The sequence below is a fragment of the Podarcis erhardii genome, assembly GCF_964252035.2.
Source record: "Podarcis erhardii genome assembly, chromosome: 5".
Taxonomy (NCBI): Eukaryota; Metazoa; Chordata; class Lepidosauria; order Squamata; family Lacertidae; genus Podarcis; species Podarcis erhardii.
Genome location: NC_138509.1, coordinates 25,322,857 through 25,348,057, shown reverse-complemented (window position 1 = coordinate 25,348,057; position 25,201 = coordinate 25,322,857). Strand labels below are relative to the sequence as shown.

At 45.1% G+C, this 25,201-nt stretch overlaps 2 long non-coding RNA genes across 5 annotated transcripts in view; one reads left to right on the top strand and one right to left on the bottom strand.

Moving 5' to 3' along the window:
* The window catches only part of LOC309341608, a 31,197-nt gene extending 11,463 nt beyond the window's left edge, over window positions 1–19,734 (bottom strand). The window contains exons 1-4 of one of the 4 annotated variants that reach the window (XR_014156426.1): window positions 19,495–19,734; window positions 17,353–17,455; window positions 11,049–11,114; window positions 9,182–9,449 (exon numbers count right to left, since the gene is read on the bottom strand). This is a non-coding gene — a long non-coding RNA (uncharacterized lncRNA). Of the gene's footprint in view, window positions 1–9,181; window positions 9,450–11,048; window positions 11,115–13,504; window positions 13,526–17,352; window positions 17,456–19,494 lie in introns of those variants that run through there. The other 3 variants (XR_014156427.1, XR_014156428.1, XR_014156425.1) reach the window with 3 other exon arrangements.
* On the top strand, window positions 4,686–19,085 carry LOC309341649. Its single transcript, XR_014156496.1, has 2 exons — window positions 4,686–6,031; window positions 18,936–19,085. It is a non-coding gene; the product is annotated as an uncharacterized lncRNA (long non-coding RNA).
* Window positions 19,735–25,201: the final 5,467 nt, after the last annotated feature.

Here is a 25,201-nt window from a genome sequence, read left to right as displayed (position 1 = left end):
CTGCATGATCGCGTTGACCCTCTCCGCTTGACCGTTGGTCTGTGGATGCCTCGCCGACGTCAGGTTGATCTTGACGTGCAAGATACCCAGAAGCTTCCGCCAGAAAGTGGAAACAAATTGGCGCCCCCTGTCGGACAAGACGGACTGCGGTAGTCCATGCACTCTGAAGACGTGATCGATGAAGAGCTTTGCGGTCTGTTCTGCCGTCGCCACCTTGGCACAAGGAATGAAGTGCGCCATCTTGGTGAACAAGTCCACAACCACTAACACCGCCGTCTTACCTCTGGAGCTGGGCAGGTCTGTAACAAAGTCCAACGCTACCCTCTCCCACGGTTGCTGCGGTGTCTCCAGCGGTTCTAACAATCCCGCCTGCTTCTGATGCACTGGTTTGGACCTCTGGCAGATATCGCACCTGGCTACGTAGTCCGCCACCTCTCCTCTCATCTGGGGCCACCAAAAGTCCCTTGCCACCAACTCCATCGTCTTCTCTTTGCCGAAATGGCCCGCACTCGGGGCATCGTGCAATTGTTGCAAAACCGTGGCGCGAAGCTCGTCGGTGGGCACGTAAAGGGCGCCCTTGCGAGTCAAAAGTCCATCCTGCAACTGAAACTCATTGTTGTCAGGCGACCCTCTGCGGAGCTCCTCCATCTTGGATTGTGCAAACTGATCCTCTTGCAGCGCGCGTCGCACCGCGTCCAGGTCGACTGCGATGGTAGCGCACGTCCACGCCTGCGGTGCGAAAATGTACTTTGCTGCGATTGGAGCTACTTCCTCCAGGTATTGAGGCTTTCGGGACAGCGCGTCTGCTATAACATTGGAGTCTCCAGGGATGTATTCTATTTTGAAATCGAAATCCGCAAAGAATTCCGCCCAGCGCATGTGTCGTTGGGTTTGCAATTTAGCCGTCCGCCAATACTCCAAGTTCTTGTGATCCGTGCGGACCTGCACCGTGTGCTTGGCTCCTATCAAGAAGTGTCGCCACGCTTTGAAAGCTGCATGAATGGCCAACAACTCCCTGTCCCATATGGTGTAGTTGCGCTCCGTCTTGCTGAGCTTCCGGGAGTAGAATGCACCCGGTCTCCAGTTGCCTTGCGAATCCTCTTGCAAGAGGACGGCCCCAACTGCTCTGTCTGATGCATCTGTCTCTACCCGCATGGGCCTGCCAGGATTCACGTGCAGCAGCTGCTCCTCGGAGGCGAAAAGGCTTTTAAGCTTCCGAAAGGATCGCTCTGCTTGTTCGGTCCAGACGAACTTCTTCTTCTTGGAACTGAGGGTGTCAGTGATTGCCGCCGTCGCGTTTGCAAAACCTTTAATAAACTTGCGATAAAAATTGGCAAAGCCGATGAACCTCTGGACCTCCTTCCGATTTCGAGGGCTTTTCCAGTCCAACAGCGCTTGGACTTTAGTCTTGTCCATGGCCAGTCCCTCGTCGGACAGCTTGTAGCCAAGGAAATCTACCTCTCTCACATCAAACTGGCACTTCTCCAACTTGGCGTACAGCCTGTGTTCCTTCAGCCTCTGCAGAACTTCCTTCACGTCCTTATCGTGATCCTCTGGCGATTCCGAGAAAATCAGGATATCGTCGAGAAAACAGACACACTTCTTGTAGAGGAGACCTGCCAGGACGTGATGCATGAATGCTTGGAAAACATGGCTGCCATTTTGTAGACCGAAGGGCATAACTCTGTATTCGTACGTGCCCAAAGGAGTGAACATGGCCGTCTTCCACTCGTCGCCCTTCCTGATGCGGATGAGGTTGTAAGCTCCACGTAAATCCAGCTTGGTAAAAATCTTCCCCCTCCTGACTGTAGCCAAAAGGTCGTCAATTTTGGGCATGGGGAAGGCCTTGGGCTTGGTTAGTCTGTTTATGAACCGGTAGTCCACAATGAGCCTCTTCTGGGGCGTGTCTTTCTTTTTCACAAAGAAAACAGGACTGCCTCCCGCTGCTTTAGATTCCTGGATGAATCCGCGCTTGAGGTTGTGTTCTATGAACTCCCGAAGCTCTTGCAGCTCGTCTTCCGACATGGAGTACAGCTTGGCAGTTGGCAACTGCGCGCCTGGCACTAAGTCAATCGCGCAGTCGTAAGGTCTGTGAGGCGGCAATTTGTCAGCTTCCTTTTCGCAGAAAACCTCCAAGAACTCCGCGTACTTGTGAGGAACCGCTTGCACCATACTCAGATGCAGCTGCTGTTCGGCTTCTCCTCCTTGATCGGTTTGGATGCAATTCTGGGCGCAATACGATGAACAAAAGGTGATCTGCCTCTGGTACCAAGCAACCGCGGGACTGTGCCTATCCAGCCAACTCATGCCCAACACGATGGGCGTGTCCGATAAGTGGGTGACATTGAAACTAATAAGCTCTCGATGGTCTCCAATTTGCATCATCATGGGAGGGGTTTGCTGCACCACTTGCCCCCCCAGCAACTTCCTGCCGTCTACCGTGACCACGTTCAGAGGCGTCGTTGCAGGCAGGAGCGCTATGTTATGCTGCTTGACGAACTGTAATCCCACGAAATCGGCGTTGCTTCCCGAATCGATGGTTGTTGGAACCTCGAGAAGTCGCCCATCAGGCAGCTGGAGTGTTGCTGTGAGTAAAACTGCTGGTTTGGGAGGTAAAGGGTCCATGCGCTGCAAGGATGTTGGGGACTTCTCTACAGATCCGCCTGGCTGAGCCCCAGTAGCTCTGCTTCCAGCCAGGCACTGCAGTTTCCCTGAAGCTGCTCCTCTGATTGCACCTCTGCTGTCACAGTTGCTAGTGCTGCAGTGTGCTTCTGGAGCCTCTGGGGGCACTCTTTCGCCATATGGTGTGCACTGTCGCAGATGTAACACTTCCTGGTCCCTCTAGGAGGCTTCGCTTTGGCTGCAGCAGGGATGGGGCTCTGGGATGGCTTTTGAGCCCTAGCACCACCAATCTCCATTGGCTCTTCGCCTTCCTTCCCCATTGGTGAGGGGTGCGCACGGCTGAAATCCCTGTGCACAAAAGGGAGAGCTTTTGCTTGCGCGCGCGCTTGGGGCCCCCCCTCCTCGTGCCACGGACGTCCCTCATGTCGAATTCCTATAGCCAAAGCCCGTTGCACCACGTCTTCCAGGGTCTGGGGTCTGTCCCCCCTTGCGATCTCATCCTTGACGGAGGGGCTCAATCCCTCCCAAAAAAGATCCCTGACCGGTAGACTGTCCTTCGGCCAATCTAAGGCGGTGAGCAATGCAAAAAATTTAGAATGATATTGGCGTACAGTGGCTCTCCCCTGCCTCAGCCCGTGCATCTGCCGGCGCGCAATGTCCTTATCCACAGAGGATTGAAAACAAGCATCCATTGCCTTGATAAACGCATCTGCATTGCGACGGGCTGGTCCATCTTCGCGCCACAGATTGCGTAGCCAAGCCCTGGCCTCCCCATGCAGGTGCGAAACAATAAATCCCACTCTCTCCTCCTCATCTCTAAAATCATGACGGAGTAAATGCAGTGCATACACGACATCTGCCCTGAAGTTGGGATAGTCTTGCAAGTTGCCATTAAAATGCGAAACTAGGGCACCCCCCCTCCTTCCAAGCGCAATGCCCTCCGCTCTGGAGCCCGGGGTCCCCGCCTTGTCCACATTTTCCCACCTTGCTTGCAAATCCTGGCACGCTTTCTCCAAGTCAGCATTCTTCTTCTGCGAAGCAATGACTGCCGTTGTGAGAGTGGTAATCTGATCCCGGAGTGCAGCCAGCTGTTCCTCAGCACTCATGGCTGCCCCGTTCGTGAGCTTCGCAAAAAAAAATTTTTGCTTTCAGAGGGAGGGGGACTTTCTGTCACAGCCACCCAGGTGGGTCCCAGCTCACGAGAGACCTTACTCCGTTATAGTTTACTTACAGGAAAAGTTTATTGAAGATAATTGCTTCTTTCACAGTTCAGCATTGTGGCTGTACGTCTGTCACGTTAGACCGCCGAAGTCCCCCTCTGACTCCTCCCCTCCTCCACACCAACTTAATAGCCTGGCTCTAGACCACCTCTTCCTCTCCTTTCTTTTCCGCAGGGTCTTTCTGCCCCCCTGGGTTCTCTCTTTCCGGGATTCGCCTGAGGCTGAATCCTCTGCCGCCTCCTGCCCCCTCCTTCTGGCTTTGGGGCCGGGCTCCTCCTCTGAGCTTTCCCCACTTCCGCGCGCCTCTATGTTTGAACTTGGCGCGCGTACGTTGCTTTTGACCTTTCCTTCGTCCTCTATACTGCCCCCTGTTCCACTCTCTACCCTTTCCGGCTGAACACCTTGCTCCAACCCCCTCTCTCTGTTTTCTCCTGTTCCTCCTCCCTCCGAGAGGCTGACAACTCCACCCCCTTTACTCCGTTCCGGCTGAGACCCCTCTGACAGCGTCTGTGCTTCACTGGGCTTTCTCCCCTCCTTCCCTGACTTTTCACAGCTTCTCTCTTCTCCTGCTTTTCGCCTGATCATGCTAGCTCCCTTTTGGGAATCCTCTGACTCACTGCTTAGGCTCATAGATTCCCTTCTAATTCCGTCATCTTCTTCCTCGTCTCTCTCTCCCTCCTCCCACTCGCTTTCCGTCTCCTCTGCCATCTCCTCACTTCTCCCAGAAACCCTGACAATATGTTTTTAAGTACTGTACTGAACCCAGTGCTCAAAAATGCCCTGAGAAATGATATCAAGTCACATCTAAATGACCTGTTTACTAAGCATTCATTCAGATTTGTTTGTGGACAGGTCATTTTTATTATTTATTTGCTTGCTTTTTTTTATTACCTGCTCTTCAATGTAATATCCCCGGGAGGGTTACAAACCCACAACCATAGTGGTTAAACAAACTTTATTCATGCAAATGTTATGCCACACTTTGCAGCTCATTTCCACATCTCTTTTCAAATCACAAAACATCAATTGGGGGGGGGTGTTTGTTTGTGCAAGAACTCCATAGCAACTTTAAGTGCAGAACTTTAAGTGGCTTTGCCAGTATGTGATAGAATCACACACGAAAACAGTGCCAGTCTGGAACAGCTATTAGCCTCATCAGAGCTTTTCTCCGCCAAAGCGGCAGGGATGTGTGGACCATTACCACCTGTCTCCTTTTGCTCAAAAAACTTTATAATTTCACCAGACTTTCTTGCTGTGACTTCCATCCCTGCTCCCCCCGACACCACACCACCACAGTGCTGCATCTGAGGTGTTTCAGGGAGGAGAAAATGGGTTTGCTGGACAACTGAGAGGCAAGTTCTCTTATTGCAGAGTGAAAGAAATTGGCACCATCATTGCTCAGCATAATTCCTTTTTCACCACAGAGGTGGCAAACTTCTTGTTTGCTTGCTTCACCCGATGTCAAAAAATACGCAGTGTTTTAATTTTCTCCCAGGCCTAGTTTTAGCTTTATGAAATTTAGCTTTGCTTTACAGATAGCGATGGCTTTCCGTAACTGCAAACCTTTCTTCACTTGACTCTCTACCTCTGCTTCTTTCTCATTTCAAAATGGCGGCTCCTAGCTCTTCAGTGGTCCCCGTTAACGGAATGAGGAAGCAGGTCAGTTTAGCACAAGGAGAGACTGCTACTGTCTGGCAGCTAGAGGGTAGTCATTCCACATCTTGAAAAAAACTCAGCTAGATGGCAGTGCCTCTCTGGCAGTCTGAATGTGAAAGGATGGAAGAATAAGGAAAAGGAACCCTTCCTGTAATATTTCAGATGCAAAGGTTCTCATGAAAGAGGTTGTCAAAGGGTGGACACAGGGGCCAGTGACTCTCTCCTTCAGGTGGACAGAACTTGATCCAGTCAGTCTTCAAACAGGCAACTTCAGCCTGAGGTCACAATAGGCAACAGTTCTCCTTCAGTTGGGCAGCATCATCATGAGGTCACAATTGCCAGCCTGCTCCTTGAAGTAGGCAACATCAGCATGAGGTAATAATGGCCAATTGCCTCACTTTCTGGCAGGTGGCAGGAGATTGCAAGTCTCTCATCTTCAGGCTGGCAACATCAGGATGTGGCAAGGTCCATGTTCAGTCTTTGGGCCAGGCCACAGGAGCACAATGTTATGGTGGCCAGTCTCTCTCCTTTAGGTAGGTGTAGAAAAAGCTAACTTAACAAGTTTCCTAAAATGTATAAAGTCAGTAATAAATGTTGGAAATGTAAAGAAAAAGAAGGAACATTTTATCATATGTGGTGGGAATGTAAAAAGGTGAAAAGCTTCTGGGAGATTATATATAATGAGATGAAAAAAATGTTGAAATATACATTGATAAAGAAGCCAAAAGTATTTAACTGGGCATTGTTGGGAGTGATATAAACAGAAAGGAATGTAAGCTGTTTTTATATGCAACAACGACAGCAAGAATACTATTGGCCCAAAAATGGAAGCAAGAAGAATTACCAACAAAAGAAGAATGGAGGATGAAACTAATGGACTATGCAGAACTGGATAAACTAACAGGAAGGATTCGAAATCGGCAGGACCAGAGATTCACAGACGATTGGAGTAAATTTACGGATTATTTGAAATGTATTTGGGAAGATCAGACGACGTTTGTAGGTTTGCAAGAAGTTTTGTGAGGAATATTATTGGAATTATTGCAAAAATGGATAAGGGGGAGGATGATTAGTTAAGATATTTAAAGGTAATATAAATTTAAGAAATGCATAAGAAGTAGTTAAAATGGTGGATCATCAGAGGTGCTGATGGAAGTCCAAAAAGATTGTATAAGTGATAAAGTGATAAGTGGTACGTATTATAATTTATATGTTAAAATTAATTAATAAAAAGTATTATATATATATATATATATATATATATATATATATATATATATGAAAAAGATAGGAAACTTTGAACATGCAAATTGACCCATAATTTTGGGTTTCTTTACAGCAGGTGGTGCTAATGTAAGAAGTTTCTGTTCAGTTTGTTAGTATCTTTTAGCACATCTTTGAAGCCTGTACGGGAATTGGGATGGGGACCTTCTTGAACAGGAAAAAGAAAGAAAAGAAAATCCTTGATCATGCAGGTTTGAAAAGTAGTAGTAGTTTCTCCTCCTCCTATCTCATCTGGAGTTTTGAACTGTGGCTGAAATTCTGGGGAATGGAGCAATGGAGAACTTCTGAAACAACAGTGGGATATTAATAATAATAATAATAATAAATTTTATTTATATCCCGCCCTCCCCAGCCGAAGCCGGGCTCAGGGCGGCTAACAATAATCAAATAATCAAACAATCAAATAATCACACATTCAAAAATATTTCATTATAAAAATTAATTAAAATCAAATTAATGGCAACCGATTAAGCAAGATTCTGTGCAGGTTGCCAGAGGAGGGAGTCAGGCTGCGCCCTGACCAAAGGCCTGGTGGAACAACTCTGTCTTGCAGGCCCTGCAGAAAGATGTCAGGTCCCGCAGGGTCCTAGTCTCTTGTGACAGAGCGTTCCACCAGATCGGAGCCGCAGCCGAGAAGGCCCTGGCTCTAGTTGAGGGCAGCCTAACCTCTCTGAGGCCTGGGACCTTGAGGATGTTATTATTTGCAGATCGTAGGTTTCTCTGTGGGGCATACCAGGAGAGGCGGTCCCGTAGGTACGAGGGTCCTAGGCCGTATAGGGCTTTAAAGGTTAAAACCAGCACCTTTTAGCTCTACCCAAGGCATGATGGATAATTCCCAAGGAGGAATAAGGATATAGTTTGAATGCTTCACCTATAGCTTTAGAAATAATTTAATGTGTCAAGATGAATGTATGTTGTTAATATTGCAGTTGTTGTATAAGGGAATGTAATTGAGATGAACAAAATTTTGGAACGCAGAAACAAAGTACAGTGGTACCTCGTGTTACAGACACTTCAGGTTACATACGCTTCAGGTTACAGACTCCACTAACCCAGAAATAGTACCTCAGGTTAAGAACTTTGCTTCAGGATGAGAACAGAAATTGTGTGGCGGCTGCGCAGCAGCGGGAGGCCCCATTAGCTAAAGTGGTGCTTCAGGTTAAGAACAGTTTCAGGTTAAGAATGGACCTCTGGAACGAATTAAGTATGTAACCAGAGGTACTATTGTACCTAAATAATCAAACCATCAATTCTATAATGCGGGAGGCCACCCAAAATTTTATAATTCGGCATTTGAATGATTGGGATTAGTAATTGTATTATAACTTGGCATTGTTATAATGAGGCTACCAATGGATTATTGTAATTGGAAACTAATAAAAATTATTGTTTAAAAAGGAAAGAAATTCTGGGGAATCTGGGAATCTCAATAACCTATCCATTCAAATCCATTTCGGACCCATTAACAAGCTTACTTTCTTCTAGGATGCATCTCATAAAACTTGGTGAGTCAAGGCTACTCCCATTACTGCTGCCCTGTCCTTTTTACGATATGAAAAAGACACATTAGATCAGAAAATCTGTTTGTTTCCTTTCCAGAGCACAATTCTTCCTGCCTGTACTCTTCAGTTCTGATACCCTTTTAAGTGGATGATTTTAAATGCCTCATATGATTGAAGCTTTCCATTTCCCTTTATGGAAAATCATTGCTATAATGATCACAGGGCTGGGTTGTATTATTATCCCAAATATTTCCAAGTTGTTGCCCTGCTCTTTCCCAATATAATTTGGCTGTCTGTCTTTTTTTCCAGTTGCTTTCATTTCCAGGATTGTTTCCTGCGAAATGTCCTGCTGTGATGCAGGGCCAAATTGCCTCTTTGTGGGTTCCTCTCCTGCTTCTTCATTGCAATCATGTCTCTTTTGCAGAGCACTTGTGCAGCCTGGCCCTCCTGAGCATATTTGCTCGGATATTTAAGGGCAACTGAGCTCAGCTGAACTAACTCACATGAAAGTGTGCATACGATTGGAGCTACAGGCATCCCAAGATCAGTGCTTTTGCATTTATCTATAAATGTAGCCTTGCTGCCTTCCTCTACAGCATGTGGCTTGGCTCACTTCCTTGAGTAGTAGTAGTAGTAGTAGTAGTAGTAGTAGTAGTAGTAATAATAATAATAATAATAATAATAATAATAATAATAATAATTTATTTATACCCCGCCCATCTGGCTGGGTTTCCCACATATGGAGCTTTTTTTTTTTTGTCTAATGTTACTTTACTTGCCTATGAAAGTTCACGACACAACAAACCTGTGTGTGATATCATAATTCAGCCTGATATCCAACTAAGCCAAACTCAGAAGTGACCCACTGAAGTCAATAGAGCATTGGATTTCACCTAATGCATTTGCAATCAGCTTTACCTCAGTTAAATCAACTATGAGAGATTTTCCAGGGGGGCGGGGGGCGCGAATCATTTATACTTCCCAGCTGGACAACAGCCGTAGGAAATTAAAACCACAGCTTGCTTAGATGGTGGGTATCTTGGGCATTTTGCTTTCTTCCTAATAGCTAGTCACTTTGCACAGAATTTTATCAGAGACTGCCCTGTTGGACTGTTGTGACAAGCTCCTAATAGCTGCTTCAGTTGTCTTGATCATAGCAAAGAGCCTGCGATTAAAAACAAGAGGCATTTGTTAGCAAAATGGGTCACACAAAGCACTGGAGCATGCTTCTGGCAGAATATGAGGAACTGAGATGGGAGGAAGATCGATACAGCTCTCACCAAGCTAATTATGCTTCATCTTTGCTCTAAAGAAAAAAGAAAAAAAGAAAACTCATTGGCCCTGCTTCCGAGATTGGCAGGGTTAAGGGCCGGAAGATGTCAGTGTCGCACTTAACATGGAGAAAGGCCAGGTGGCGCTGCAGTCGTCCCCTGAGTTACTGGGTTCAGAGTTACTCTGAATTCAATGCAATACACTGACTTAAAAAATAGCAACGATGTTATCCATGAGATTTTTCAAAAGCTTTGGCCATGGAATATTTGAGAGCACAGGGGAACAAAAGTTCAGCTAGGCTGCATACTTTGAATAACCAGGGGAGTGGTTGTAGGATCAAAAGTGGCAGGAACTCTGCTTGGAAAGCTGCCAGCAGACAGTGGAGAATATATATTCCTGGGCTAGGTGACCAGCCGTCTGTTTCAGAGCTATTTCACGTATCACACAGAACGAGGTGGTGGGTTATCATCCATCATACACAGGTGAGCAAGTTTTGCTATGTTCCCCCGATTTGAAAAGCTCCCTGCATGTAGTAAACTCACACAACTGGAAGAAGGCTAGAGGTGCCTACAGAGTTGCTGTTTTATGAGTGGGTTTCAAACACATTCCAGAAATTTTGTTTTCATGACGGTGAGTAAAGTGCTCTGCCACTCCTGGGACCACCAGATGTTGCTGAACTGTGACTCCTGTCATCCCTGGCCCTTGAGCATGCTTGCCAGGGCTGATGGGAGTTGTAGTTCATCAAAATCTGGAGTGGCAAAGGTTTCCTAGCACAGTCAATTCGCTTGGAATAAAAAGGTTTTGTGGTTATGAATGTGACAGGGAAATGCATTGAAAAGTATGGGATAGAGCAATGTTTCCCAAACTTGGGTCTGCAGCTGTTTTGGGACTACAACTACCATCATCCCTGACCACTGGTCCTGCTAGCTAGGGATGATGGGAGTTGTGGTCCAAAAACAGCTGGAGACCCAAATTTGGGAAACACTAGGATAAACGAATGAATAATGGGGATGTGTAAACACCCTGCAAATGAATCAGGGTGAATGTTCATTGTCATATAACCGCCCTGTAAAGAAATCTGAATGAATGTTCAATGAAGAGCTAATCTAACCACCATATTAGCTTTCTGAAAGCAAATTTGGATGGATGCCAGTGCTAACCTGTTCTCACTGTCCTGCTTCTTTTACTACATGTGGGGAAATTGTGAGTATCTGCCAGTTGTAACTCCTCTGCTGCATTCTGAGCCAGTACATCCCAGAAGTCTTGCACTACCTGATTCTGCATGATGACTCTCATAATAAGGCAGCCCCCTGTATCTTAGCAAACAATGGGCTGCCTGTCAGACACGTGCCACAGATTGCTATCACGTCCTTGGGCTTCCTGTTGATGTGCCACCCAAGAACACAGAAGAGTGATATACACAGAGGGTGCACAAATGAGAAATGGATTTGGAAAACAAAGGGAAAGGGAGAAAACAATAAAGGAAGCTTACTGAGCAAAATGCAATTTCCTGCCATCACCCTCGTCAGAGTCTGCCTGCTTGTGAAATATGAGTCAACTGCTTTAAAATAAGAACAATACAAGAGCACATTGAAAGGCCAATAATTAATATCGCTAACTACATGCAAGGATGCATGAAAAATTCATTGGAGGAGCAAAACTGAGCTCCAATGCCAATTTCCTTATGAATTACTCAAAACCATTAGGGGTCTAGGCTAGCTGGTGGGCCCCATCAGGGGCCTGCCAAACCTACACTGTCATGCCCCAAAAATTAATCTAACAAGACTCCTACCCTGTGCCTCAGACAAGCTCTGCATAGGGCTCATCTCCGGTGCCTCCTCTCATCTGCCAGATATTGAAGGTTTTCAAGACTTCCTCCACACTGCTACTCTTTGCTTCATCCGTAGGTTCCAAGAGTCAGCAACCCTAGTGAGAATCAAACTGAAAGCTATTCATCAAACTCTCCCCCAAAACATTGGGCTCATCCGTACTTTTGCTTGTCCTGTATTTTGATCGTACTGTGCACTGATTGATTCCTCCAGGTCTGAGAGCTTTCCTTGTTGTTCCATGGCTGTGCCTTGCAAAAACCCACAATATGAAGATCAGTTAAGCAAAATCTCTCTCCAATTTTTCCGCACACCTGATAAGATCTGATTCAAATAAAGGGAAAATTTGTGGAGGGGAAGTTAGATCGACCTTAAAAAAAAAAGAAATCAATGATTATAAGAGAATTGGATAAGTTGAATATAGATAAACAAAAAGAATTTAATTTTTAAAAACAATATGAATATCTTTAAGAGGTTAGGTAAGAACTTGCTGAATTAATTTTGGAACTGGGATGTAAGAGGAGGGGGTGGGGGGAAGTCAATGAAAGTGGGTAAAGAAAATTAGGGTATGCAATTGTATTTGTGTGTTTGTGTGTTCTTGTCTTTGTGTGTGTGTTTGTTGTTATAAAATGAAAAACCCAATAAAAATTATTTTTTTTTAAAAAAAAGATAAGATCTGATTCAGCAGTAAGATCAAGTTTTTACAAGCCCAGCCACAGAATGAGAAGAGCTCTCAAACCCAAGGGAATTAATCAGTGCTCAATACATTCAAAATACAGGTCAAGCAAAAGTGTGGATGAGACCCTAACATCTGTTCCATCTTTCTTTTAGAAACTGCTTCCACCTATAGGGACCTACTCTTGGAAAGGGTTTAGCGTTTATTTTTAAATCCATGCATACATGTCTTAAACTTGACTTGAGATGAAGCATTTCTCCAAATCAATGCATTCCTTCATTACACAGCACACTTAAAATGCAAGTGTGAGTTCTTTTTTCTACTGCAGTCCTTTTTTAGATGTTGGACCAAGCTGAAAAGTCAGATGGAAACTCACTTACATACCAATTCACAAGGGCTTGAAATGCAGCTGTGAAGGGGCAGAGGCAGCCCGTGTCTACTGCCATGTCGCTTTTCAACTGGCTCGGCCAGAAGTAAACACAGCCGGGACATGTTTTTGGTGGCTGGCCATTTGGTGCATTTTGGGCTCCCACACACCTGCATAAATACCAGGTGCAGTTGATGGGGAAGGAACAGAAGCCAACAGAAGCATTGGAACTTGGCAGCCACTCCCACAACAAGGAACAAAATGGGGAAAGGTTCAGCAAAGCAAAGGGAAACCTTGCCTGTCTGTCATCTGAGACTATAGGAACATAGAACAAGCTGTCTTATCCTGAGCAGGAACATGGGTCCTTCTAATTCAGCATTGCCCCTACACTAACTGGTAGCACCTCTCCAGAATTTCAGACAGCTGTCTCTCCTATCTCTACCTGGAGATACCAAGGAATGAACCTGAGATGTTCTGCATGCATGGTAAATATTCTACCGCTGAACCGCAGACCTTCCAGTTACCCAGTGGTGAGTCAAAAAAGGTGGGAGGAACTTATTGGAGGAGTCCTGGTTAAAAGGGGGGGGGGTATTTTCAGAAGGGGAAGTGCGAGGAAATCACAATTCAATGGATGGACATCTGTGATGAGCAAAGCTGCCAAACCTATTCCATAGTGCATCACCCTTCTGAAGATGTAGGTGTTGGTCTATGGAGTTCCAGTTCTGTTAGAAACACCCTATTTACCTTCATGGCTATCTAACAGCATCCTTTGATTTGTTCTGCCCTCATGGCTGCGATGGCGACAATAGCTTGGTGGATTTTGACACCTGATGTGGGAAATCATAACCCCGCATCCGAAATTAAAGGCTATTTTGAAACAGCAGCAATATGATGATGCAGGATGAGAGTCTGATATGTACGCAGGACAATTCTAAATAATAACAACGCTAGAAAAACAGCAAATTAGACAGCTTTAGCCTTAAATAACAGGAATTGCCTTCAGTTTCATTGTTAACAAGATGTCAAAGGAATGCAAACCATGATGTGAAATGCACAGAACGGAAATGTTCCTATTTTATCCTCTGTCTCAGAAAGTTGCCCTAAAGGGAAATGAAATAAATCAGTTAATCTCAAGCAATGGTCTATGGACCATTGGATGGTTTGCAGTGCATTTCCAGGTGGCCTATAAAACCATGTGTAACAGATAATTTCCATGTGTGTGGAAATTCTTGCCTCCTCTATCCAACAGAGTCGCTCCCAATTTTATCAATGCCAACTCTAGACTGCAGTACACAACAGTATAGCTTTTGAAACAGCCACCCACTTGGATTTCATAGCACAAGGTAATTTGCAAGAGAAAAAGGAACCCACTTTCCTTTTTTTAACAACATAAGAAACCTTTGAAAAGCACAACCTTGTTTTCCCTTAACGAAGGTGGGAGGGGGCATAAATGTACAACCTCAGGATATTTCTTTTCTGGGGATATATACGCAACTACAGTAAAATAAGCACCCGGTACCTTGTCATTATGATTGAAGTATAAAATCCCCACAAGAAAAAGCACAGGCACACTAATGCACCCATGAGGAAACATCCAAATTACATAAAGCTAACCTTTCCAGAGCATTTACTTGACAGTGAGATGAATGGGATTCTGTATCTCTTCCTTCTTTATTAATACACTTTGGTTCATTTCAGCCCATCCAACCATATTTTAGCAAGAATGGAGGTAATTACTCCATTGCTCTTCTAATTACCATCACATCTCGTTATTATTCAAGGGCATGGGATCACTAAGGGCTTCAGATTTGGCAACAGCTATTAAAAACCCATTCTTACTCATTTGAGGCCTGCAGTGAAAGATAACTGGCGGGAGGCACAGACGTCTACTGCCATGTGCCTGGAGTTCTTGTAGCACCTATTGCCATCCACTGAGTCTTCCTCAGGCAATTTTCTTCTTCCTACGTAAAATTTTGTAATTAGAAAAAGGTGTCGCTCTGCAGTTTGCATGGCTGCCAGTAGATGGGACTGCAGCATGCCTTCTTTTTCTTCTCTTCTTTGGCAATCACTCCTAGCCGAGTAAGACTGTCTTCCATAAACACCGTTTTAACAATGAGTCTGTAGGTGACTGTGAAGGCCAGTTCTGGATCCACACGTCCTTCCACAGTGGGGACATTGGTTTCCGGGCAGGAGTTGATCACAGTGTGGATTTGCCAAGTGTGCCTTCCTCTTAGCACGTTTCTCCCTTGCGTCCTGAGTTTGAGTGTCTTCAAACCCCATGAAACATTTGGTAAAGGCTGTTCTCCAACTGGAGCACTTGCAGGCAAGTGTTTCCCAATTGCTAGTGTTTATACTACTACAGTGGTGCCTCGCAAGACGAAATTAATTCGTTCCGCAAGTTTTTTCGTCTTGCGAGTTTTTCGTCTTGCGAAGCACAGTTTCCCATAGGAATGCATTGAAAATCAATCAATGCGTTCCTATGGAAACCGCCTTCAGACCAGGTCCGGGGACAGTCTGTCCCCTGACCTCTTCTGAAGGCTGGGGGGGGGACAAGGGCTTTTCTTCCCACCCCCAGCATTTTAAAAAAACCCGGGACAGCGGAGGACTTCTCCGCTGTCCGGTGCGATCTTAAAATGCTGGTGGGGGCAGCGCTGCCGCCCGCCAGCATTTTTTAAAACCCCGGGACAGCGGAGGACTTCTCCGCTGTCCGGGGCGATCTTAAAAAGCCTTCGCTGCCGCCCACCAGCATTTTAAGATCGCCCCGGACAGCGGACTTCTCCGCTGTCCCGGGGCAATTTTAAAGCCCCCGGGAAGGCAGGCGGGGGGGGGGAGCAAAGACTTTCGCCCCCCACCAGCCTTCAGAAGAGGTCCTGGACCTCTTCTGAAGGCCGGCGGGGGGCGAAAGTCTTTGCTCCCCCCCCCCGCCTGCCTTCAAAAGCCGTCCGGGAAAGCGGAGAAAGCGCTGCGTTTCTCCGCTCTCCCGGGAAGGCAGGCAGGGGGGAGCAAAGACCTTTGCCCCCCGCCGGCCTTCAGAAGAGGTCCAGGACCTCTTCTGAAGGCCGGCGGGGGGCGAAAGTCTTTGCTCCCCCCGCCTGCCTTCAAAAGCCGTCCGGGATAGTGGGTAGCGCTTCCCTGCTATCCCGGACTGCTTTTAAAATGCTGGCGGTGGGGAGCAAAGCCTTTCGGCCCCCGCCGGCCTCCTGGACCTCTTCTGAAGGCTGGAGGGGGGGGAAGGCTTTGCTCCCCACTGCCAGCATTTAAAAGAGGTCCCCGGAGATTTCCCTATGGGCTTTCTTCTTGCGAAGCAAGCCCATAGGGAAATTTGTCTTGCGAAGCGCCTCAAAAAACGGAAAACCCTTTCGTCTAGCGGGTTTTTCGTCTTGCGAGGCATTCGTCTTGCGGGGCACCACTGTACTTTTTTAAAAAAAGATTTGCCTTGAGACAATCTTTAAACCTCTTTTGTTGACCACCAGCATTACACTTTCCATTTTAAAGTTTGAAATAGAGTAATTGCTTTAGAAGACGATAGTCAGGCATCTGCACAACATGTCCAGTCCAACGAAGTTGATGTTGGGGAATCATTGCTTCAACACTGGTGATCTTTGCTTTTTCTAGTACACTGGTATTAGTTCGCCTGTCTTCCCAAGTGATGTGTAAAATTTTTGGGAGACACCATTGATGGAATCTTTCGAGAAGTTGGAGATGGTGCTTATAAGTGGTCCATGTTTCACAATCATACAGTAAGGTTGGTAGTACAATAGCTTTGTAAACAAGCATTTTAGTTTCCCTGCGAATGTCCTGGTCCTAAAACACTCTACACTTCAAACATAAGAAAGCTGCACTCTCAGAGTTCAGGCAACAAAGGAAGAGAAGCAGGACGGCCCACAGCACAAGTGAGCAGACTGTTAGAGCAAGCAACTGAGCAGACCAGCTGGTGGACCAGGAGAGTCTTTCAATGTTAACATGTCATTGGTGCTGCCTGCTTGCCTGCTTGCCTGCTTTCCTGCACATATAACAGGGAGAGGGAAGCCTTGGGTGAGCAAGCAGTTGGCAGAGCAAATGAACAGCCAGCCAGCGAGGGAGACTGAAGGAATTGTGAGGGGATGAAGAGGTTTGAAAGATGACCACAGAGAGAAAAAACCTGAACGGCTACTGAGAAAGAACAAGAAGGCTGGAGGGACCGTGTGAGTTTGGAAAAAGAGAGGATTGGTCTTTGTAGGGTTGTTGATGATGTTTTGGTTTTGGTTTGGGGGGGGACTTATTTGGATGAGTTTTGGCTGGCTCTTGAGGAAAGCTGATTGTGTGAGACAGACCCACTTTCCTGTAAGGAGGGAGGAAGAGAGTTTGTTTGGGGTTTGAGGCCTGGAATAGATCACCTCTCCGGTGACCAGATAAAAGAATGGTAGATAGAGCCACGGACAGAATGGGAGCAGAGAGCAACACATCCTTTCATACAGTGAGGCATACAAATGATTCTGCACAGTTCTTGAAATAGCTGAATGCAGGCAGCCCTCCCATTTATGCACATTCAATATGTGCACAACCGTGTATACATGCATCACACTGAACCCAGAAGTGACCCAGAAACATCATAAAGATGTTACTGAAATGCCACTAAAAGGGTGGGGGGGGGGCAGAGTGAGGCGTTTGCTGGTTTTTTCAATATGTTTCAATTATATGTGTGTTTTACCGGTGTGTGGTGTCTTGGAACCGAACCCTTGCGTAAAAGGGGGGGGAAGGGGGGCTGCCTGTAGTTCTTGAGCTACCTGAATGGATTGAGCAGGTTTCCTTAAAAACAACAACACACAAAAAAAAACACCAGTGTGTATTCTCAAAAGCATTCATGTGTACATACATGAGGGATCTCCGATTTTCCCTTTCCCATTTAAGCTGTGTGTGCTGTAGCAGAAGCTGCTCGCATGCTTACCCTGTTCTTCCTGGAGTGGCTTTTGAGGGAAGTTTGAGTAGTTGGAATGGGCAGGAGTTTCTGAGGTGTTCTTGAGTCCAGGTGTAAACTCCACCTGTGGCACCTGACCGGAGTTTGATGTAAAATGGTTATTTTATAGCTTGGCAAAAGAAAGCAGCTCTTTACTGTGAAGCGTTTCCTCACTCCACCCCTGTAGACTAGTGCCCTCAGGTTGCTTCACAAACTGAAACTACATGGAAATGTGTGGGAGCTCTGCTAGCAAAAACAGCTTATATATATGTATGAATCTCTGAAAAGTGGAAATTCCTTTTAAAAAAATATCCATTTACCAAACTTGTGGAATCTTGTAATTTGGATGTGGAATTACCAATCAGGTATAATGAAAGAGAAACATAAACCAGCTCTTGTTTTCTGATCAAATGGTGCCTTATATATAAAAAGATACATAACCCAGACTATTCAAGGCTATTGAAAGAAAATGAAGCACAGCAGGAAGAGATTTAGAAAATCCCCAAATTATCAATTTCAGTCTGTGGCATGTGTGTCCATCTTTATTCAAATAAATCTGGGTGTGATTTATGGATATTGCTAACAAGCTGTGTCAGATGCTAATAATTGCTTTATAATAATAATACTACATGCTGTAGCAAAACTTTACTATGCTGTCAGTGCCTAATTTCCAATAGGAAAAAAAATGTGTATTTTTAATACCAGTAAATCCATTTTTTAGCAGATCCCTCTCCATTCCTTTCTTCATACTTATCCAGACATGAAGCCATGTTTGCATAGAGAACTATTTGGTCCAAATGCCAAATGTTAGATGTATTTATTTTGTATTTATATTTTCCTAACAATGTATTTGTATTTTGCTGAAAGTCCTTTTCAGGATGAGAATTCCCAGGAAGAGGAGGAGGAAGAGGAGAATATATTAATCTTTCATACAGTGTTTTCTTATAAAAAAAATTACACATATACCTCTCAGACTGCGTCAAAAGCATCTAGGCCTGATAGCTCGAAGGTTAAGCCCTCAAACCCTCCTCTCAGAGCTTTGTAACGGGAGAGGAGAAAACTACATATATTGCCTCAGAACATAAGGTGATGAAAGATGAGAAGAAACATGCCCGGTCTTTCGAAAGCCAGGTTGTGACATGGCATCCATGTCCCACAGGTGTTCAAAGTTTGTCTGTTGATCAAAAACAAAAACCCCACAAGCCACTAACACAAGATTCTGAATCCCTAGAAAAAGCCAGGAGCGGCATTTATGTCTAGAAAAAAAAGGGGGGAGAGAAGTAACAGTTTTGTAGCATCAGAACAGGGCCTAAATTCAATCATAGAGCTCAAGAGTGTGCAGTGGGACCATTAAGGTAGGACTTTGGGGCAGAAGCCCAGGGCCTCACTAAGAAGAATGAGAGGAAAAATCCCCCAAAGCAGCAGAATTGGCTTACCAAATCTGGGAGCAAGTGAAGTAACAGACATTGCCATCTAAAGAGGGATGGGGCACACAAGACCTTCAAGTCCAGATTCAAAAAGTATCTATGTGTGCCACTACCTCTGAGAACAGTCAGTTGCTCTTTTTCTCACAGGTAACAACGAAGGCGGCATCTTCCAAGAGTCCAGGACTGTCAACCATGACTTTTAACCACTGAAATGTTTCCATATCAGCCTGCAGGTTCTCCTTTTACTCTCTACAATGTTTCCATTATTAAGCCATGTCTAAAATGGACAGTCAAATATGGTGGTGGTGAAAGAGTGGTCTGTCTGGGGTTTTGTGCTTCTTTCAAGGTGAGTTTCCAGAAAAGCAAGGGGACAAAGCCACTTCCCAACCCCAGCCATTATTTTAATTTTACACTTCTGTATAGATAACGTTCTGCGCTTTGCTACATTCCCAGGCCCACCAAAAACCTGCTGTTCTCTATCACTGGATGGGCCAAATATCAATGGGACTCACCTCCAGATTTTCACAATTAGTTGGCTCTGCATTTTTTGAGGGGGTGGGTCTTTCCCCTCTGACGATATATGTAAAAGAAATATACAGACTCACAAAGGACCTACCAGCCCTCCTCTCCCTTCACCTCCTGCTTTGTCTCCATGCACCCATCTGTTACATAATCATTTAAGCTTTTGATCTGGCAAGCTACTCACCTGGAAGGAACCGTTATTCCACTCTGGCGAACAGGTGAATGGTTTGCTATCAGAATGGATGAACATTCATGTTGCCTTTTTTCAAATCCTTGTGATAACTGGATCGAGGAAGACACTGAAGGCCTTCTTTGGTCCCAGACATCAGTGAAAAAAGACTTCCTAATTTGTCCAAGTCCTTGTTAAGGAAGTTGCCGTTTACTAGGAAGAGAGGGCTGTGTGTGTGTGTGTGTGTACACTGAAGTATTGTCTTACTGATAAAACCTCAGGCAGCAAATTGCTTGAGCAATGCTGATGTCACAGAGGCTGAGCCGCAGTGACATCACAGACTGAGCTGTGTGGGGAGCAGTGATGGCATCACAGGCAGTGAGCAGCAAATGAAGCTTTGTGACAGAGAGTCCACACAGTCAGCATTGCTGAAAGAAAGGCACAGAAAAAGGTAACAAGGTAAAGACCCCTTGGGTGGTTAAGTCCTGTCAAAGGCAATTATGGGGTGCAGCACTCATCTCGCTTCAGGTCGAGGGAGATGGCGTTTGTCCACCGACAGCTTTCCGGGTCATGTGGCCAGCATGGCTAAACTGCTACTGGTGCATGGAGGACTGTGAAGAGTGCCAGAGCGCATGGAAATGCCATTTACCTTCCCGCCACAATGGTACCTATTTACCGTATTTTTTGCTCTATAAGACTTACTTTTTCCCTCCTAAAAAGTAAGGGGAAATGTGTGTGCATCCTATGGAGCGAATGCAGGCTGCGCAACTATCCCAGAACCCAGAACAGCAAGAGGGATCGCTGCTTTCACTGCGCAGCGATCCCTCTTGTTGTTCCGGCTTCTGAGATTCAGAATATTTTTTTTTCTTGTGTTCCTCCTCCAAAAACTAGGTGCGTCTTATGGTCTGGTGCGTCTTATAGAGCAAAAAATACGGTATCTACTTGTACTAAGACTCCCTGGAAAAGACCCTGATGTTGGGAAAGATTGAGGGCACAAGGAGAAGGGGACAGAGGATGAGATGGTTGGACAGTGTTCTCGAAGCTACCAGCATGAGTTTGACCAAACTGCAGGAGGCAGTGGAAGACAGGAGTGCCTGGCGTGCTCTGGTCCATGGGGTCATGAAGAATCGGACACAACTAAACGACTAAACAACAAAAAGCATGCTTTTGAACTGCTAGGTTGGCAGAAACTGGGATAGAGCAACGGGAGCTCACCCCATCGTGAGGATTTGAACCACCGATCTTTTCCTGCAGGTTTTGAATAAACATTCACAATGTTTTACTGATAATAACCAGCTAAACAGTTTGAGGATCTATACAACTTTGTAACATGCAGAAAATAGCAATATTAGAGAAACCAAAGACTGGAACTGAGGGAAGTCGGGGGGTGGGGTGGGGTGGGTGGGCTCTGGGTGGGGGGGAGGGGTCAAGAAAAATGGGGAGGAAATAAGGATATGTTTTTGGATAATATATCTTGTTATAACTTTGAATAAAAAAATGGGGAAAAAATGAACCACCGATCTTTTGATTGGCAAGCCCAAGAGGCTCAGTGGTTTAGACCACAGCGCCACCCGCATACCTCACACAGAACAGGCAGTGGACAGGGGGAAAGAGACCTGAGAAATGGGACCTGAGAGGAGGGTTGAGAAGGCTTGAAGCAAAAGGACCATGTAGAAACATTTTGCTGAACAAAAACATTGCTCCATCCAGCTCAATATTGTCTACAATGAATGGCAGTGGCTCTCCCAAGATTTCAGATAAAGGTCTCACCCAGGTGGAGATACTAGGGATTGAACCTGATACCTTCTGCATGCAAAGCAGATGTTCTCCCACTGAGCTATGGCTGTTCCCCTTTGGGTTGGGGAAAATCAAGGAGGAATGCAGAAAGAAAACAGGATTCTAGGGAAGAGGACAGGAGACATGGAGCAGAAGAATGAGGGAAAGGGAAGGTCTGAAGGAGAAATGTGTGTCTAAATGTATGTGACTGTGATAAGCTGAAATCGCAGCCTCAGGCTTCTAGTCCATATGAAAGAAAGTTGGCATAACACATGACACCAGCACTGAAGAAACCTGAAAGAAAGAAGAGGGAGCCTGTTGATGTTCAAAAACAACATTTTCTCAAAGCAAATATATGCTTAACGAGAACAAAATGGTTTACCACATCTAGTTAGCAGTCTCAAAGCATCCGGGCTTCTGCTTCAGTGATGCATCAAAGCTGATCTCAGGGCTGGGGTGAAAAAGCTTGAAGCCTTGAAGCCCAACTGAACATCAGCACAGCAGTAAAGCAGAAACCCTAATGCTCGCAACGGCCAGCTGCATGAGTTACATAAACATCTTCTGCTACCCCTGTTTGCCAATGAAACTACATGGAACTGATTTCCCAAGCACCTATAGAGAGTTCTGTTTGGGCAGCTGGCCCACGCATCAAATTGAGCATCGGAAGCACAACACATTATTTAAAATAGGCAGAAAGAAGGGGCACTTACATCCAAACACTGCAGTGTGGGTTGTGGCTGTACTCACGACTGGATAGCTGGAACCTCGCCCTCTCCCAGGATATTCCATCTCCTCTCTGCTGGTTTTGCTATTCTCCTCCTCCAAAGATCAGTTGATATTCTGTTGGGAATGAGTAAATTCAGTCCTCATTGGGCTGCTTATAGAGGGTTTATTCCCCCCTGAGGGTTTCTTTCCTCACTTTTATTTTTGTTATTCTGCAAACCTGATGCCTCCTTCTTGACCCTGGATGTTGCTGACAAAAGAACTGAAATCGCTACTAGAAGAGATGCAAAAATTTGGCCGGGAAAGATGGTTGGTAGCACTGGTTGGATGGTGGCAGCACTCAAACATTTCAGAGAAAGACAGCACATGGCTCACTAGCATATCCTCCAGCTTGGCCAGTGTTTTAGAGCACATTCTTCCTAAGAGACACATTTTTCTATGCAATTTCCCTGAAGAGACCCATTTTTACAATCACATTTCTCTAACAGAATGTATCTCTTGTGCTGCTTTCACCAACACATGCATTTCTAGGCACAATTTCCCCTCACGGCCTCGGCCCAGTATACCTGAAGGAGCGTCTCCACCCACATTGTTCATCCCAGACACTGAGGTCCAGCTTCGAGGGCCTTCTGGCAGTTCCCTCACTGCGAGAAGCCAAGTTACAGGGAACCAGGCAGAGGGCCTTCTCAGTAGTCGCTTTCACCCTGTGGAACACCCTCCCCTCAGATGTCAAGGAAATAAACAACTATCTGATGTTTAAAAGATATCTGAAGGCAGTTTAGGAAAGTTTTTAATAACTGGTGTTTAATGTATTTTTAATCTTTTGCGGGAAGCCGCCCAGAATGGCTGGGAAACCCAGCCAGGTGGGCGGGGTACAAATAAATTATTATTATTATTATTATTATTATTATTATTATCACTCGATGTTATTTAGTTGGAGAAGTGCACATAGCGGAATCTGGAGAAGTGCAGATTTTGATGGAGATCCACGCTTTGACTCTCAGGTCTCATTGTTTTGGGAAGTGCAAATGACACGGATTTGTGATAAAATGTAACCTAGCCCAAATTTATCCCCACATCTAGCTCTCAGAGCATCCTTCATGAGCATGCAGCAGTGCAACCCCAGTGGCTAATTCTGTCCCATTATTCACAAATCAATCTCCCTCTGAAAGTGCCGCTGTGTCAGTCTCTAACTTGCATCTGCATGAATATGCAAGACAGCAGCACTCAGACCAGGAGGAGGGAGTGAAAGGAGCTTGTCAATACTGGTTTGTGTGTCAGTGAATTGGATATATACACACACACACACAAAATGGTATTTTTATTTAATTTGTCTTTGGAATGGAAAGTGTGTAATCATGTGGAAAATGAATTAGGACAACTCACTTGTAGGTATTAAGGAAGGGGGGCGGGAACTGCACACCTCGTTTTCCTGAAGGATGTGGCTGTTGAGATATGATAAAGCACATTTTCACCTACCAACCTTCTCAACAGCTTTTTGAAGTTTGTTGGGAAAACAAACACATTTTTTTTTTAAAAAAAAAAGCAAGAGAAAACTCTGTTCTGCTTCATTCTCCAAAAAAGTAATTTTTGTCACAAAGTCACACAGATGAGGAAAAATTTCCTTTCCATATACCTGTCCCCTCCCTTCCTCTCACCTGTAAAATGTGCTTGAGCCACAGTCCGTGTGTACTGGAGGATGTGAAAGGTGAAATCCTGAGTTATTGGGTTTTTATTTTTTCTAGGGCTGCTTTACGGAAACAGTCTTTCTGCCCTTTTACCACTTTGGGTCGGCAACTGGAAGCCCCAGGGCTCAATCCACCCTCCCCTCAGGTTGCATCATTTGGCCCCTCCGGTGTTAACTCAGAGACACTGGTACTGAGGATAGAGCAGTCACTATGGCCATGGGATCTGGCGGCGGGCTACTCCAGGATGCTTGCCCTAGCCTACCACTACCCATCACATTTTTATAGTGGTCCTCTGGTAAAACTAGTTAGCTTTATTCGGACAGTTAACTCTTGACATTATTATAACTGCTACCCCAAACAATAGATTAATTTCAGTAACTTTAATGCTGTTGTAGATTATGACCAGTCAATGTATGCTCCTCTTCTTCATGGCAAAGTGCTGTCATTTTAGAAGGAAGGCGTTTACCCTTTTTCCTCTGAAATCAACCAGACTAATTTCCTTTTTTATTATTTGCTTATTTGGTTTTTCATATTAAAATTTTACAGACATATATCAAACACAGATCATAAAAACAAGATTCCAAGGATTCTCCTGGACTTCCATCCTCCCCTTTGTGGGTCCTATTATTAATCATTTCCTCCTACATCTTTTATAATGATCCAAATCTTTTACATCTACATTGTGTCCAAAATTCACCATTAAACTGCAAGTGATATTCCAATCCTACTAACAATTTTAACTGTTTACAATGGTCTTTAAGTTATAAATTTTCCTCATTCCTTATTAAAATTTTGGTCTTCCTGATTTCTGATTCCTCTGGTCATTTTAGCCATTTCAGCATAGTCCATTACCTTCATCTGTCATTCTTCTCTGGTGGGAACTTTATCTTCTTTCCATCTCTGGGCCAGTAACATCTGTCCAGCCGTGGTTGCATACATAAATAATCTTTTCTGCTCCTTTGGGATTTTGGCACCTAGAATTCCTAAAAGGAAGGCTTCAGGATTTTTAGCAAAGGTTATTTTAAACATTTTTCCCTTCAACTCATTATATATCATTTCCCAAAATCCTTTTACTACCCTACATTTCCACCACATATGATAAAAGGTGCCTTCTTTTTCCTTACATTTCCAGCATACATTTGAGCCTGTTTTAACCAGACTCATTTCCTTTCTGAATCTTTCACAACTCTTCCCTTTAGCATTCAGTGCATAAGAATCCTAGGCACTGTGACCACAAAAGCCATGGAAATAACTGAGATTTAGCCCTGTGGTTAACTGGCTACAACCTACGTCAGGCGGTGTCAACATGAGGTCACACCACCCAGTCTGACTTCTTCCAGTATGAAGCATCAGAGTGAAGTCAAAGTGGTCAGCCTCTAACCCCTTCAGGCAGACAGCATCAGCATGAGATCACAACTATGGCCAACTTTTCAACAGCATGTTGACACAATGGAGGTCGCACTCCTTTAGTTAGACAGCATCAGCATGAGGTCACAATGGCCAGTCTTAATTCCTTGAGTGTCAGGGGAATGATG